Source organism: Cupressus sempervirens, chromosome 11 (genome assembly GCF_028749045.1).
Source record: "Cupressus sempervirens isolate cs-2001-9-10 chromosome 11, ASM2874904v1, whole genome shotgun sequence".
Taxonomy (NCBI): Eukaryota; Viridiplantae; Streptophyta; class Pinopsida; order Cupressales; family Cupressaceae; genus Cupressus; species Cupressus sempervirens.
Window position 1 is genome coordinate 791,469,832 of NC_143128.1, and position 15,113 is coordinate 791,484,944.

Sequence of the window (15,113 nt, forward strand, 5' to 3'; positions counted from 1 at the left end):
AAGTTAATCCATATTCACAGTATTATATTTACTTCGCCAAAATAATTATAGGTAACTATCATCATATATAAAAAATGCAAACTGTTCAACTTTCTTAACTACCAAAAATGCCATAACTAAAAAGAACAATCAACAAAAATCAACAATGAAACTAATATTAGCATATTTGAAATCTTTGTCAATGTAAATATTAGCATTTGGTTATACCCAGAGCCTCAGCAAAGATTACGATGTTTTTGGTCTGGTCTTTCTATTGACATTTATGGCTTATCTGGAAGTTTAGAAAAGACAATGTTTTCAGTGGAAGGGATAGAGCTCTTACCTCGAAAGAGACTCGTTTTCTATAACACTGATGTGCAGATAACAGTCACCATGAAACTAGCAAGGAGAAATTTGAAAATCTCTTTCAGGATAGGATGGCTAGGGTCTTCGAATGGGAGATTTCTGATAAATTTACATGGGCCCAAAGCAATGAAGAGAGATCATTTTTGGAGACTGGCCTAGCTAACTTTATGAATGAACTCAATAAGCAGAGACAGAGAGAGAAGGGCTGCAGAAGCACCAGTTACAGCAGTACCACTTGCTGCAATTCGGAGAGCAGGAATACTGGTTGCAAAGGTAACATGCCCATACAGTCAGTATATTCAACAAGACGAGGAATTGTAGGGTGGACTGCAAGGGTATAAAGGAAAGGTAACACCAGTAACCTAGAGGGTGTATTCCAGAGGGTGCGACTCAGAACTGAAGTAGACAAATGTTCTATTTTATGATATACATAGAAGACCTTCATAGGTGTGTAATGTTTATTTTGGGCATATAATTGACAGCTGACATATGATGTATGGCTGATTTGATATTTACGCTATGTGTTCTATGATGTCTAATGATGAACTGTGTGGTCTAATGAATGCACAGTAAAGACACTCCTTTTTTGTTGCTTGATTAAATTATAAGAACTAGAAGAAAAAAAATGACACTAATAGGCTTTACATTTCTGAGATTTCCACAAGTGATTCTTAATTCAAACATCTGTTTGGAAATTAGTTAAGCAATGACCAAGAGAAAGTCAACAATGAGAAAAGTAGAATAAGGTGCAATTTCAATGCTTGTTTCAATTATGTGACAGAAGGACAAAGTTGTGTATGGTCTTCAGTGATTGAGAACATATAATTAAAACATTTTTCTAAATTTTGGTAGTCAAACTGTTTTCTAATAACTTAACAGGCTTTCATTGTTAGGCTGCATTACAAACCTGTCATAGCATTGAATTATTGAAATTGTAGTTGTACATGAAAGTAGTACGGACCAAACGGTGGAAGGATTTACAATCATCGTCGAAACACTTGGTTGAAAAAATGGGAACGCAAGCAGGGGAGTGCGAGAGGAGGAGGTGAAGCAATAGGGGAAGGAGAGGACGGCAAACTTCTGAATGCAGTGGCAAGGTGGTCGAACATGGCAGAGGCACAAGAGGTGTTAGTGAGGAGCAACTGGTGAAGACTGTCTGAGGTGGGAGGTGAAAAGGTCATGATCACCATCACCAAAGAGGAAAATGGTGCAAGGGGGAAGCGGCACAGGGGGGGGTAGGCAGGGGTGCTAATGGTGAGGTTGAGAAGCGAGTGATCGGCCAAGGGAAACGGGAGATGGAGAAGTGTTGTCAAGAAACTTGGGTAGTTAAACAGTTGGCATGGTCGAGGGAGTTACACGGATGCGACGATTCGCCTCACCTCCCCTCAGGCATTATATGTATGAACTCGCTTCATAAAACAGGATATGGATATCTATTGTATATGGTGTGTTGATTCCCAAAACCACAAATTGGAAATCCAAGAGCTTTGCATTCTCAAATAGGATTACTCAATCAATTTTGGCAAACGAATGGGAATAACCTCTTGATTTAATTCCCCTACACTTTAAGCTTCGTTAAACCTAGGTGGGTAAGCCTTCCTTGAACCCTTGGGACTTGGTTCAAAGGCTTTTCTATAGAGAATTTAAACTTTATGAATTCTTAGGTTGGTAAAATCTTTAAACTTGATCAAAATTATATGAATGTTTGAATGTTTAAATGTTTGTTTAAGATTTTTATCAGTATATGAGTTAATACTTGCAATAAGGAGATACAGAAAGGAACTGCTGACTTCAACTATAAATCCAATAATTGTATCTCAATGATTCCAAAGACCACTACCTTGTTTATTCGGGCAATAGAGTCCACCACAAATGAAGATTATTATGTATGACTTTATGAGAGAATATTAAAATATCATCGATTACTCCTGTAATCTAAATGTAGAAGATAAATCACCAATGCAATTTGACGCTAGTCCAAAAGGATTCTAACTTCTTTGGTGGGAAGCCCAATTAGGCAGAGATGAGGAAACACATATATTTTCACAATTTCCCTGATTATCAAACAACGAATGCTATGAAAAATCAAATACATGAGCTTTGTCTAGAATAATTCAACAATCACCTTATTGTTCATAAAGGACAAATCAAAAATGTGGTTCATTTCTTTGTCTTAAATAAACACAGACAAAGAACCCTTTTTTATCATTAAAATATAATATTTATCAATTCATGTTACAAGCCATGCTTTATAATCCTTATTCCTCCTTACATAAATCTGAATATCTCTTAGTAATTCTATTACTTTCTTTTTTCACTCTTCACTTCTATACCCCTATTTATATCTTATTATTCTAAAGTTGTGACTTTTCAAATGAAAAGTCATAACATATATCTTGCCTCTCTTAAGATAAATCGCACCTCTTCTTTTAATTAATCTTGTCTCTGGGTGGCACATAATAAATTTATTGAATCGTATATGAAATTCCTTTTTCCCATCTCTTATTAGTTACTTAACTTTTATCGTTCCTTGCTTATATTTTTGGACCAAAAAATTTGGTGTTGTCAATATGGCTATATGGCATGGAAGCAATGGTTGTCACTATCATAACCCTATATTTGCATTTAATGAAACCTTTTTAGTAAATGATATTTATCAAATTTTACAAATTTATAAACATTGTTGATAATAATATCAATAAATAATATTGAATATAAGACAAATGTCATAAAGATATCAATTACTAGCATCGATTATCAAAATAGTCTTAATCCACAATATTCATGAAGATATAAAATAATAAGAGATAATAGTCAATATTGACTTAGTGCTAAATAACCAATAGAAATAATAAATATAATAATAAGTAAACTATAATTCAAGAAATAACAAACTGATTAGAAGGGTATTAGATTACTAATAAGTCAATAATGAGAAAATATAAACATATCATTATTATCGATAAAGAGATGCAATTGTTCAATAGGACATGTATGCAAAATATAAATTCAAACATCGATCAAGCATAAAAAAGGGGGAAAAAATAGGAAAAGGGACAATTACCTTCGGCCATAGTGGACGTGACTTAGCAGATTAATCAAAGATATTAACAACCAGATAGTAGAGGGCTGAGGATTGCTTGGTATAGATGTCGGGGGGTGTCATTTAATGACTAGTTAACAGAGGATTGCATAGGGTGATAGCACCACGAAGGGAACTTGCAGATGGGGCAAGAACTAGAGAGGAGACGCCACGCAAGCAAGTTTTCCTAATTCACAATTGAAACAAAGTCCTATGCAAGATGGAGACAAACCAATACCATCTACGAATTAGAGGAGTACTTACACGAATAGTAGAGGCATAAATTCATAATAAATAAGTAAGAGCAAAGGAGAGTATAGCAATAATACAACGTTAGGGACTTGCAGACCGAATGCCAACAATCCCAACTAGAGAATATAATAAGACATAGCACATGGATCTGAAATACAAACAGGAAGGTGTCAGGCAACATAGCCAATTGCTAAGGCTGGCAAATCAATCATACCTAGATGGGAAGAAGAGATCAAAGCACAACCCCTAGGTTCTAGCGAAGATGATAACAAACATCAATGCACGCGCTCCATTAAACATAGACAATAGCAGTTAAGGAGATTGACTCTTGAAGTTCGTAAGAGACCATCTAATAATCAGGGAAGGGTTCATGATCACAATGAGATCCTTGATACAGACGGATAAGAGGGAGAAGCATACTAAAAGATCATTTACATAGAAGCAAGCAAGAGAAGGATTACGGGCAAAGCAAATAAACACCTCATCAACGTGGTCATCCCAATGCACTGAGTAGTAATGTGAACACCAACACCACACAGACCCAAAGTTGATGAATAGGAACCACATCATAGCCACAGAAGCAATCGTTGATCAGGAAATGACGTGTGACTTGGACAAAAGACCAACACCACATTAGTGTGATACAAAAAAGGGCTTAGTAAGAATATAATAAATTATTGAGGTGGACTGTGTAATAACCCCAATAGGTTATAACTTCTTCCAACACCAAAAATCTTTATACTTCAGTTGTTTGACATTTCATCAAACAATTTGCAAGCAAGGGTCCTCTGACTGATATAACTTTTCAAATTGCTGCAGTGATTCTTGTTTGGATTTGCCTCAAAGAGAATGCTTACAAACGACTCCAAATTGTCTAAACAATGACCTAACATAAATAGGCAACTAATTTTGGCAATAGTGAATGCATATATGAGTTCTAATCATGAAAATGATCACCTACAGCCAACTGGTATTTTAACAAACAGTTGGTATGCAAGCTAATTGGCTAATAAAAAATGATATATTAACGCTCAAAGACAACTATTAATAACCAGCAATTGTATCTCCTTGATTGAGAATGAGTATCCAATACAATATTCATACTAAGTTAGCCAAGACCCTTGGCATTTACAAAGATATCAAAATATGATGATTGCTGGTAAAGTAATATGCACCTACAACTGCCAATGAAAACTAATGCAACACTAAATATCTAACTTCAATACTCCCCTATAGCAATACGCTAATCACATGCATGATTAAATACAACTAAAGCCATGGATTGCTGATACCATTGTGAGGAATGTAAAAATAAATGATAAGTCTGATCCGAAATGACAATTACAACAGCACTCTATAGTGAAAGGCAACTATGAAAATACACATCAGACCTGGCATATGAAGTCGCCTTAGAGAATAGATGTATTGCAAAACCACTGAACAGAAAATAACCTCCTCAAGTGCCCAAGTCGTGCCTCTCTAGCTGCCGCCCCTGATTGTAGATGGTTGTAATAATTTTCTTTGCTTTTTCGAATTTGCTTTTTCGGATTGCTTTTTTTTTTGGATTGCTTTTCCAGACCTGCTTTTTTGGCCTACTTTTTTTGGACTGCTTTTTCGGCCTGCTTTTTTCGGACTGCTTTTTCGGCCTGCTTTTTTTGAACTGCTTTTTCGGCTTGCTTTTTGTACTCAAATATTTTTTCTCAATGTAGCACAAATAGAAGACTGAAGTATCTTCCTCCTAGCTGCGATAATTCAAGTGATATTTCACACCCTCAAAATCACATACCAATTGAGAGTTTTCGTTCTCAATGGCCACAAATATTTTTTCTCAATGTAACACAAATAGAAGACTAAAGTATCTTCCTCCCAGCTGCAATAATTCAAGTGATATTTCACACCCTCAAAATTGCGTACCAATTGAGAGTTTTCGTTCTCAATGGCCAGTTGTGACTATTGCAGAAACCCTAGGCTCCACAATGCACATCAACAAACATAAACATCAACAACAACAAATCTGGATGATTAGAATGAAGCCAGGGGTGCCTATTTATTCTTGTTCCTCCACTTTCTCCAGAAGCTTCTAGAACATTATTTTATTTTATCTATTAAGTGACTTTATAAAATATTTTATAATTCAAGTCACTTTATTAAATTAATTAAATATAAAGTTACCTTTTAATATTTATTTATTTGACAATTTTATAAATAATTAACTTAATACCACTTATTTATTTAATTAAAATAATTAATTAGTCATCCTCATAAGATATTCATTATTTTGGACAACCTAATTAATTAAATTAATTAAATCAAATTGCCTCCAAAATGGGGACATGACAAACTGAAGTCAGTTACAACAGTGAAAGAGAACGAATACAAAAACAAATAATAGAGAGGTAGACTACACAATTGAGACCAGACAAAGGTATATCATTATTATTTTTAATTGATAATAAAATTATCAAGAGATCAAGGACTAAAGATTTTATAGTAGCTATTGTCCTGCATTTTGTCACCACAAAATGTTGGTAACAGCATGAAACTTTTTCAAGCTAGTTTCGCAAATCTCTAAGTTTGAATTTGATATTCAATTGTTTAATGTTGATTGATCAATCGACTTTAATTCAAATAGCAAATTGTTTTACTAAAGGCTTTCGTCAAGTCTTTTTCGTTTTACTTTTTGTCAAGCCTTTGCTTGATTTTTAAGGCCTTCATCATCGTTTTCTTTTCTTTTGAAATTGCATTTGTTGATTTTTAGTCCTTTGGTTTCGCTCATGTCATGGCTTTTAGTTTCCCCTTCGATTCGGTCTAACCTAGAGCATAATCGGAGTTGTCAGTCAAGAGATATGGTCATTTTAGTGCCTCAAAAGTGGACCTTTTTAATGCAACAGCACGAATTAAGAATATCATGTTATATTTTCAATTTGACATTCACTTTTTGAAAAATATAACTTAAATTCACTTTATGTTATGTTTTTAAGTTACTTTATCATTTAAATTTTCACTTAAAGTAACTATAGTGCACTTTATGTTATAATTTTAAGTTGAGTTACTTTTTGATTTTTCACTTAGAGTCACTATATAAACTATATAGTTTCAGCTTAATTTTTTTATTTTTAAATCAAATGCTCATCAAATGTTACTTTTTAAATTATATTTGTGTTATATTTTTTTTATGATATATAAATATTGTTTGTCTCATTAAAGTAATATTTTAATGAAATTAAATTGATATATGTCTGTTAAAATAACTTTAAGTCATCAAAAGTGGACATTTTATATGCAATTACATGTAAAATCCATCAAAAGTGGACATTTTACATTTCACTGTATATAAAGTTCAACTTAAAAGCACAAGACTATCAAAAGTGGACCTTTTTGGTGTCATTACATCAAAAGGTGAGTTTATATGTCATTGCATCAAAAACATAAAATTTCACTTAAAATATCTAGTCCTCTCCAAAAGGTCTGATTTTGACCAAATGCATATTTTAAAATGTGTTATGCACCCTAAAAGGTCCGATTTGCTTCGTTGAGAGTTCTTAAAATATGCATGTCACCCCAAAAGGTCCGATTTTGATCAAAAGCATATTTTAAAACATGTTGTGCCTCCCAAAAGGTCTGATTTTGGAAGAACACATGCATTTGCTCTCCAAGAACCCGATTTCGCTCATTCTGAGAGATTTTATTGTGTGTTTTGGCATGAGATCTTTTCCATTAAGGTCGTTTTTGCTTAGCAATGGATTTTCTAGCACTAAAACTGGATTCATCTTGCTGAAAATCGTTTTCTTGAGTTCTATCTTAGGGCATGTTTTTGAAAAAAGCTTCAAAAAACACCATTTTTTATCAACGTTTTTGCTCCAATATGAATCAATTTGGCCTTATTTGGTGATTACATTGCATATTGGTGCATGATTTGATGTTTAAACACCAAATCAATTTGATCATGCTCCTTGGTGAAATACATTTTTCATCAAAAATGTCCCACAGCTTGTGCATGCAAAAACATTGGATCATGGAGCATGAATTGGGCACGTTTGGCATCGGCATCTTTCAACAAGAACTCCTTGTTTGCTGCCTTTTCCCATTCGAATTTGTAAGAGTTTAAAAGATTCAACACGTTTTTAAGACATTTTCAACATTGGAACATCTTTTTCCTTCATTTTTGGCACTTAATCTTCATGTAAGTGGACTTATTCTCTCTTGCTATTGAATTTGTACTCATCTTGTTGATTTTATGCACATTACTGCTTGATGATTGCTACTTATTGAAATCAATGCCATGTGAAGTGCATTTTTCCTTTAAAAATGAAGAAATTGTTCCTTTTCTAGTTTTTGGTTTTTTCCCAATTTCCAAATTCGAATTTGTGTGTTGAAGTGCATTGCACCTTGACATGTTTGAGTCACTTTCCAAAGGTAAGTTTTTCTTTTGAGTTTTTGTGCTTTGTTTTTGTTTGTCGGTTTTCTCCACTTTGGAGAAGTCACAAGTTCTTTCCCAAGAACTTGTTGTTTCACTTCATGCGAAAGCATCATCATGTCTCACTTTCACCCTCCATGTCACAACACTTTGCATCTCATTCGACAAATGCAATTACATGTTTTCCATCTCATTCACCATCCGCACATGCATGTAATCCCACTTTCCGCTTCCAATTTCACTCATCTCACTTTCCACATCCATTCGCACAATATGATTACACGAAAAGCTTTACGTGTAATAGCATCTCAAAGGTCTGATTTTGACTAAAAGTCATTTTTTGAAAAGTCAAAAAGATGTCATTTTCATCTTTCATGTACTTTGACTTCAGCTTTTCACCAAAGATGACTATAAAGCTCATTATCCCTCTTCCATTTTCAATTTCCATCTCTCCATATGCATTTGCGCCTTCATGAAAAAATACACATTTCTGCATCTTTCCATGCTTTGCACCTCATCCTCCATTCGCACTTGCATGTAAAGTGCATCCTCCATCCGCATTCGCATCTCATCTCCCATTACATGTTGCACTTACATGTAATAATGCCTTGAAAACCCTAAGTCAAGTTTGAAATCAGCAATCTTCATTTGCACGCATTCCAATGTGTTCCAACTTCACACATTTTCATTTCATTCCATCTTCCATTTTCCACCTTCATAACACTTCATTCCACATTCCATTCATTTCATCTTCATTCACTACATATGCATGATGATTTCTTTTCGAGATCATTTCATCGGATTTACAAAGTCTCCAATCCATTTCCAAACCTTTGTTGCTGATCGCAAATCTACTTGTATAGTGATTCTTTCTGACGATGTGTTGATGTTTTGGAATTTTTGTGTTGCAACGCAAACGCAAGAGATGCCCTCATCATCAAAATCCAAAGGAAAGATGAAATATCAATACGATAAAGAGTTGGCTCATGCAAGTCTATCATCAGTTGCATCTGTTCTTGATAATGTAATGGAAACAATGATTGGTCGTGTGGACATGGCTGATTTTTTGCGAAGAGTTGAAAATCCAATTGGTCAAAAAATGAAGCGCATAAAAAGAAGTAATATTCACTTGGTGTCCACATTTCCTATGGCAGCCATGTAACCTGATTTTGTTCTTTAATGTGCATGACGTTTTACTCCAAAATCGAAGACTATTAAGGCCACTGATGGCAAAGTTGTCATTAGCCTTGATCCAGAGGTCATTGAACAGATCTTTAAAGTACCACATAAAGCAAAGTGTGTAGATTTAACCAAGGAATCATCTTTGGCATGCTGGAATGGGCAAAAAGGTGATTATGAGAAGTATGTCAACCAATAGTGGTTAGACAATAAAAGGAACAACTTCTCAAGATGGCAAAGACTGTTCATCGGTCTAACTTTAAACAAGAGTACAGGAATCTCATCATCCTTCTCAGCAAAGTTTGTGATCTCAAAGATTCTCCTGATTTCGAGCCATGGATGTACAAGTTTATCTTTCAAATCATGGAAATCGAAAAACACATATTTTGGGGAGAGCTGATCAGCACTGCGCTTTGCTAGCAGATAGGCAATGTGGGAACTTCAGCGCCCTTCTAAATCAACTCTTACCTTGTTTATATTGCTGCTGCCATGGGATCTTTCTCTGGTCTCTCAACCAAGGGAGATCGTCTTCAGGTTCCTGTTTGGGATTACTATGACCAAATCACTTTGGCAAATAGTAAATTTCATTACAGAAGAGTCCAAGATGCCTTCTTTGGGCATTTCCAGTACTTATTTGATAGACAGTTATCTGTCAAAAGAGTGTCTGATGCAGCATGGGAAAAAGTGAATCAATACGGTTGTATTTTCATTCAATTTCCAACTTTTACATACTTAAGAGTTGGGTATTTCAAAGACGAACTGTATACCTTAGGTATGCTATAGTCGAATCATATTGATGGAGCTAGCTAGACAGCTCATGAACATGCAGAGTGATCAGCATGCTATGCATAGACCTAGTTTTGGCATTACCTCAACTAAACCCTTGGCAATTGGCAACTATTTAATCAATTCCGTGGCCAAAGAAAAGAACATGGAAGCAGAGTTGCAGTTGATCACCTTGAAGAAGTTCAAGGCCAAATTTGACTTTGATTACTGAGAGATGAATTCTCAAATGAAAAGAGCTTTCACGCATGTTCATCGCATTGAGGATATTTGGATTGATATGAGAACAGGGCTTCACATCATGAAGATGGACTACTGTAGATTAATCTTGCAGCTGATAATCGATCTCAACATGTTAGAGATCCCTTTAGATTTCCAAGTTGAAGAGGATAGCAACATTCTTGATCCAAAGTTTCATCAAGTCGGCTTTGATAAGAAGTGCCCTTTTCGTATTCACTGGCAACAAAATGAAGGTACATCTATCATGGATAGATTTCGATCCATCTTGGTAAACACTAACAAATGGCTGAAAAATAAAAGCCTTAAAAGAGTTAATCCCAAAATGGGATTGAATTGTGGAAGCTTTGGCCCTCCTGGCAAGAAGTCGTAGCTAGAGATTATAGGGTAAGATGGTGCCTCGTCTTCTGATGCTCAAGGTTCTCTCAAATTCAAATTGAAGGGTGTAAAAGGCTCTAAATCTTCTCAGATCTCTGAACCAATTCAAGAGTCAGAGGAAGAATGAGAAGAGGAATTGGAGACAGAATTGGATAAAGAAGATACAGACGAAGGAGAAGTCATGATCATATCTCCCTCAAAGCCTACACAAACTCGTGCATCGTCTATACATTGAGCACCTATTCTGGATGAGGTAGATGATGATGTGGATTCATTCTCCATGGTTTTTACTCCTATTCCAGTCTCGGAAGTTAATACAATGGCCCTTCCTATTTCTTCTGTTGCTCCTCTCATTCCCACAAATGAACAATATGAGCATTTGGCAAATGTGTTTGAGGATTTTCCAACTCTCACAAGTGGTCAAGTTTCCCAACTTGATACTTCTTTGATAGCTTTTGAGCTTTTCATGACAGAATCCTCTCGGCATGTTCCTATGCCTTTGGTTGTGCAAACTAAATCTTGCTCTCTTACAACAAAAATACAATCTGGATCAATATTAATGGTCTCCACTATATCTGCTTCTACAGATGAAGGTTTCAGCTTGCCAACATGGTTGAGCAAAATAACAAAGAGAAGAAAAGTGGTTGTATCTCCGGCTAATCTCCCTGTCAAGAAGACCAAATCCAAATCTTTGAAAGATAAGATTATTTCAAGGATTTTGGTTGATTCAGATAAGACTAAATTTGTTGAAGTTGTTAAGCCCTTGGTGGACAGACTTGCGGAAGAACTTACCCGTTCTGATTATAAGTTTACTAAGGTTGAAATCGGAAAGCAATCGTATCAGAATTGTTTACAGGATGCTCAAGATGCATTGGTTAATGTATCAAAAAGCAATCATGAGCTATATGAGCAGAAAAACCAACTGAAACAAAGGGTTTCTTGCCTAAACAAGGTCATTCGAAAACAATCTTCTCAGAGTGTTGTTGCTATGTCTCAAACATCCAAGGAGAGAAAGCTGATTGAAACTACCAAGTCTTGGACAGGAGAAATCATCCCTAAAGGAGTCTGAGCCATCACGAAGACATTTGCAGTTCTTAGGCATGTCAAAGAAATGAATGGAATGCAGCAAAATTTGATCTCTTCTTTGACTCAAGAAGCAAATAATTTGAAAGAAATCCTCAATGATTGGGATGAAATGGCAAATTTTGATCTAGATGCCTTGGTCTCATGTGACATTCTTCCGTCATGTGAAATGTTCTTCAGATTCCAAGGACTTATTGGTTACAAAGAGGAAACATTGAGGAAGCTGATCACAAAGTTGTAGGCGGCACTTGGAGATTGTCAAACAGTTGAAACAGGTGTTACTTGTGATTTGGAACAGATGGGATGCCATGTTACTAATGAATTCGGTAACCTCATTGCAGTTGAAAGGGTAAGCTCGGAATATACAATCAAGATCAATGCTAATGTAGATTCTGAAGACTTTGGTTCACACACAATGAACAAGTTTGTCTTGCATAAATCCTCAACAAAACACTAGTTAGATTCTGTGGCAGCAAATTCCAAAGTTGTATAATACGCATATGCAGATGCAGTGAGAATTGAAGCCATATCAAAGACCATGGAAATTGTTGATCTTCCCATAGTACATGATATCATCATCAAATTCAAAGCACTGAGAAACAATCTTTAGGATTGTTGTTTTTGTTTTTAATTCATGTTTGTAGGTTTAAGAGGATGCATTACATAAAAAGGTGTAATTACATGTAATGTGAGTTACATGTACATGAAAAGATGTAATGCGAGTTGCATGTAACCCTATAATTTCTGTTCTAGTTAGACTTTTTCCTCCACCTTTTTCACAACTTTTGTGCCTATATAAAGGAGTGCCCCCTCATTGTAAAATCATCTTTATCTTTATGCAAGAGAGCTTTGGATAAATTGTGCCACTAGAACTTTGTTTGTGTAGCACTAATTTGAGAGAAAGTGAATACAAAAGACCATTTGAGACTTAACTTTGATTAAGTGAGATTGCTACTTGTATGAATTATAAGCTTTGTCTATAATTCATCTAAGTTATCTTTGATTCATGTTATCTTGCATTTTGGGTAATTGTATCTTGTGAATTGAATATAAAAAGAGTTAAGAAGCAATTGGATCCAGAGCTTTGACCAGGAGCAATTGTAGAATTGTATAGCTAGAAGCTTTGTTTGTAGCTTATACTTATTTCTTAATTCGCAAAATAGTTAACTTATTCTTGTTTGTAGCTTATACTTATTTCTTAATTCGCAAAATAGTTAACTTATTCTTACTTTTAAGAGTCTTTGTGCCCTAATTGTAAGCTTTTCCATATAGAAGTACGACCACACTTAGAGCCAAACCGGTACATTTTCAGCTAGCCTTTGAGTTAGTAAAAGTTTATCGATATCACTGTTTCCAGCTCTTGATAGAAGTGTAGTTAGAAATTCACCCCACCCATTACTTGCTCCATGAGTAAGTAAATTCTTTCTTGAAAGTTAAGAAGAAAGGATATTGGTAACACCCATTTTATAAAATCTCTTGACTTCTTGCTACTTGTTATTATGGTGGAAATGTTGCTCCGGTGGTTGCATGAGCAAATGAAGAAGAGAAAGCATTGCTAAATAGGATTCAAGGAATGGGACACTATCCTAGTCCATTGTTCAATCGCCAAGTATGACCTCTAACTACCTTGATAAGGTTTTAGCGACTCCACAATAGAGTACACCATTGGACAATCATGAGTTACTTGGTCAAAAATATAAAAATAGTAAATATCTACAATTCTTGTTGAGAACTATTACCTCTGTTGTTTTGAGACATCGACAATCTTATCATAAGAATATATATATATATATATGTATGTATGTATGTATGTATGTATGTATGTATGTATGTATGTATGTATGCCACCATGATACTAGGATGATATCTATAAATTGTACTTATTAATATATGTATATATATACATGTGCATATAAAAAGAGAATATGATGTTAGAAATAAGCCATATTTCTCTAAGCTACACACGTATATAGATGTACGTATATTTATAAGTGCAATTTTAGATATAACAAATAGCATGCTGAAATCATATATTTAAAAATTGAAATTATATATATCTGCACATATATAATATCTTGAGAGAAGGAACTTATGATAAATTAAAAACATATAATTTCTTTTAATAAGAGGTGGTCATCTCCACTTGGCGCCCTTCTTTCAAATTCGGAGACCCTTATGAAACCGTGGATCTTTTATGAAAACTACCATCTTGAACCAAGCAGAGAGCTTAAGGCCCTTGGGTTGCAATGTCGGTGGTGATATTATATTGTGTGTCTTGCAACAGACCAAAACAATATACCAACCAGAGATCTACCGTTTTCTTTCTTCCTCACAATTCTACCTTGTTACATTCTTCCTCTCACAGCAATACCAAAGATCGAGCCATTCAAAGCCGCACGGCACAAACAGAACTAACTTTCTCTTTGGCAACATCCTCCCAATTAGGTTATGTTTCTTTTACAATTCCAAGCGTCTTTCGCCATGATTGTACTACAAAATTTTGTTGAGGCTGAAATAAAAACATCTCTGTAAATCTCTATAGTCGTCCATCTCTGAAGCTCAATAAACAGAGACCTCTTACATTATTTTGTTTTCTTTTTTATTCTTCTCTGAAACCCGAGTATCTCTTTAAGAGAGTTTTGTAACAAAAGTTTGATTATCAAACAGAATATGCGATTGTACATGTTAGTACTCGTTGTATATCAGCTGTTGGAAATCATTCCTAGATCACCATGTGATAAAGTCTCAATATGGAGTAATAGTCTCCAAGGGCTCACCCTAGGCTAGTGAAGCCAATGAAAGAGGGTGGAAAGGAGAGGATTCCTGCAAGGGAAAAGTAACAACAAAATCAGAACTTCCATGTATGAACATTTAACTTTTTATAATTAGTTATTATAAGAGATCCAAGTCAACTCGTGATTGTCCAATAGTACTCTATTGTCAAGTCGAGCGGTGGTGATCGAGTATTAGAAACCCATCTAAATCCTTAGCCAAGGTTGATTAGAGAGATGCTTGCCTATTTGGATCACAAGATGTCGGTGGTGCCAGCTAAGTAGGCATACCCGCCTATTACTGAGCAGACATTCTAAACATTGGTATGCTCAAATGGCTAGACTATAGTGTCCCAAGCCTAACCCAGAGTAGGGAGGGTCTTTCTTGTTAAAAGATTGTTTGGGGATTCATATGGTCTAAAGTTGGGAGGTTAAGCCTAAGTAAATGCTTCTCCTCTTCTCCGAAAGTCGAGGCTTGATCAACACAACAACAATTATTTCAGTTACATGTATGAAATCTGAATTCTTATCTATCTCCTTGTTAATTTATCAACATAGATTTCATTTCTAGTTTCTTTTCATATAA

The 15,113-nt window shown here is 35.1% G+C and overlaps 1 protein-coding gene across 1 annotated transcript in view; it reads right to left on the reverse strand.

Annotated features, from left to right (window-relative positions):
* Positions 1 to 15,113, reverse strand: part of LOC149531973 (protein RAE1-like) — a 260,333-nt gene that overhangs the window by 230,233 nt on the left and 14,987 nt on the right. The window lies entirely within an intron of this gene.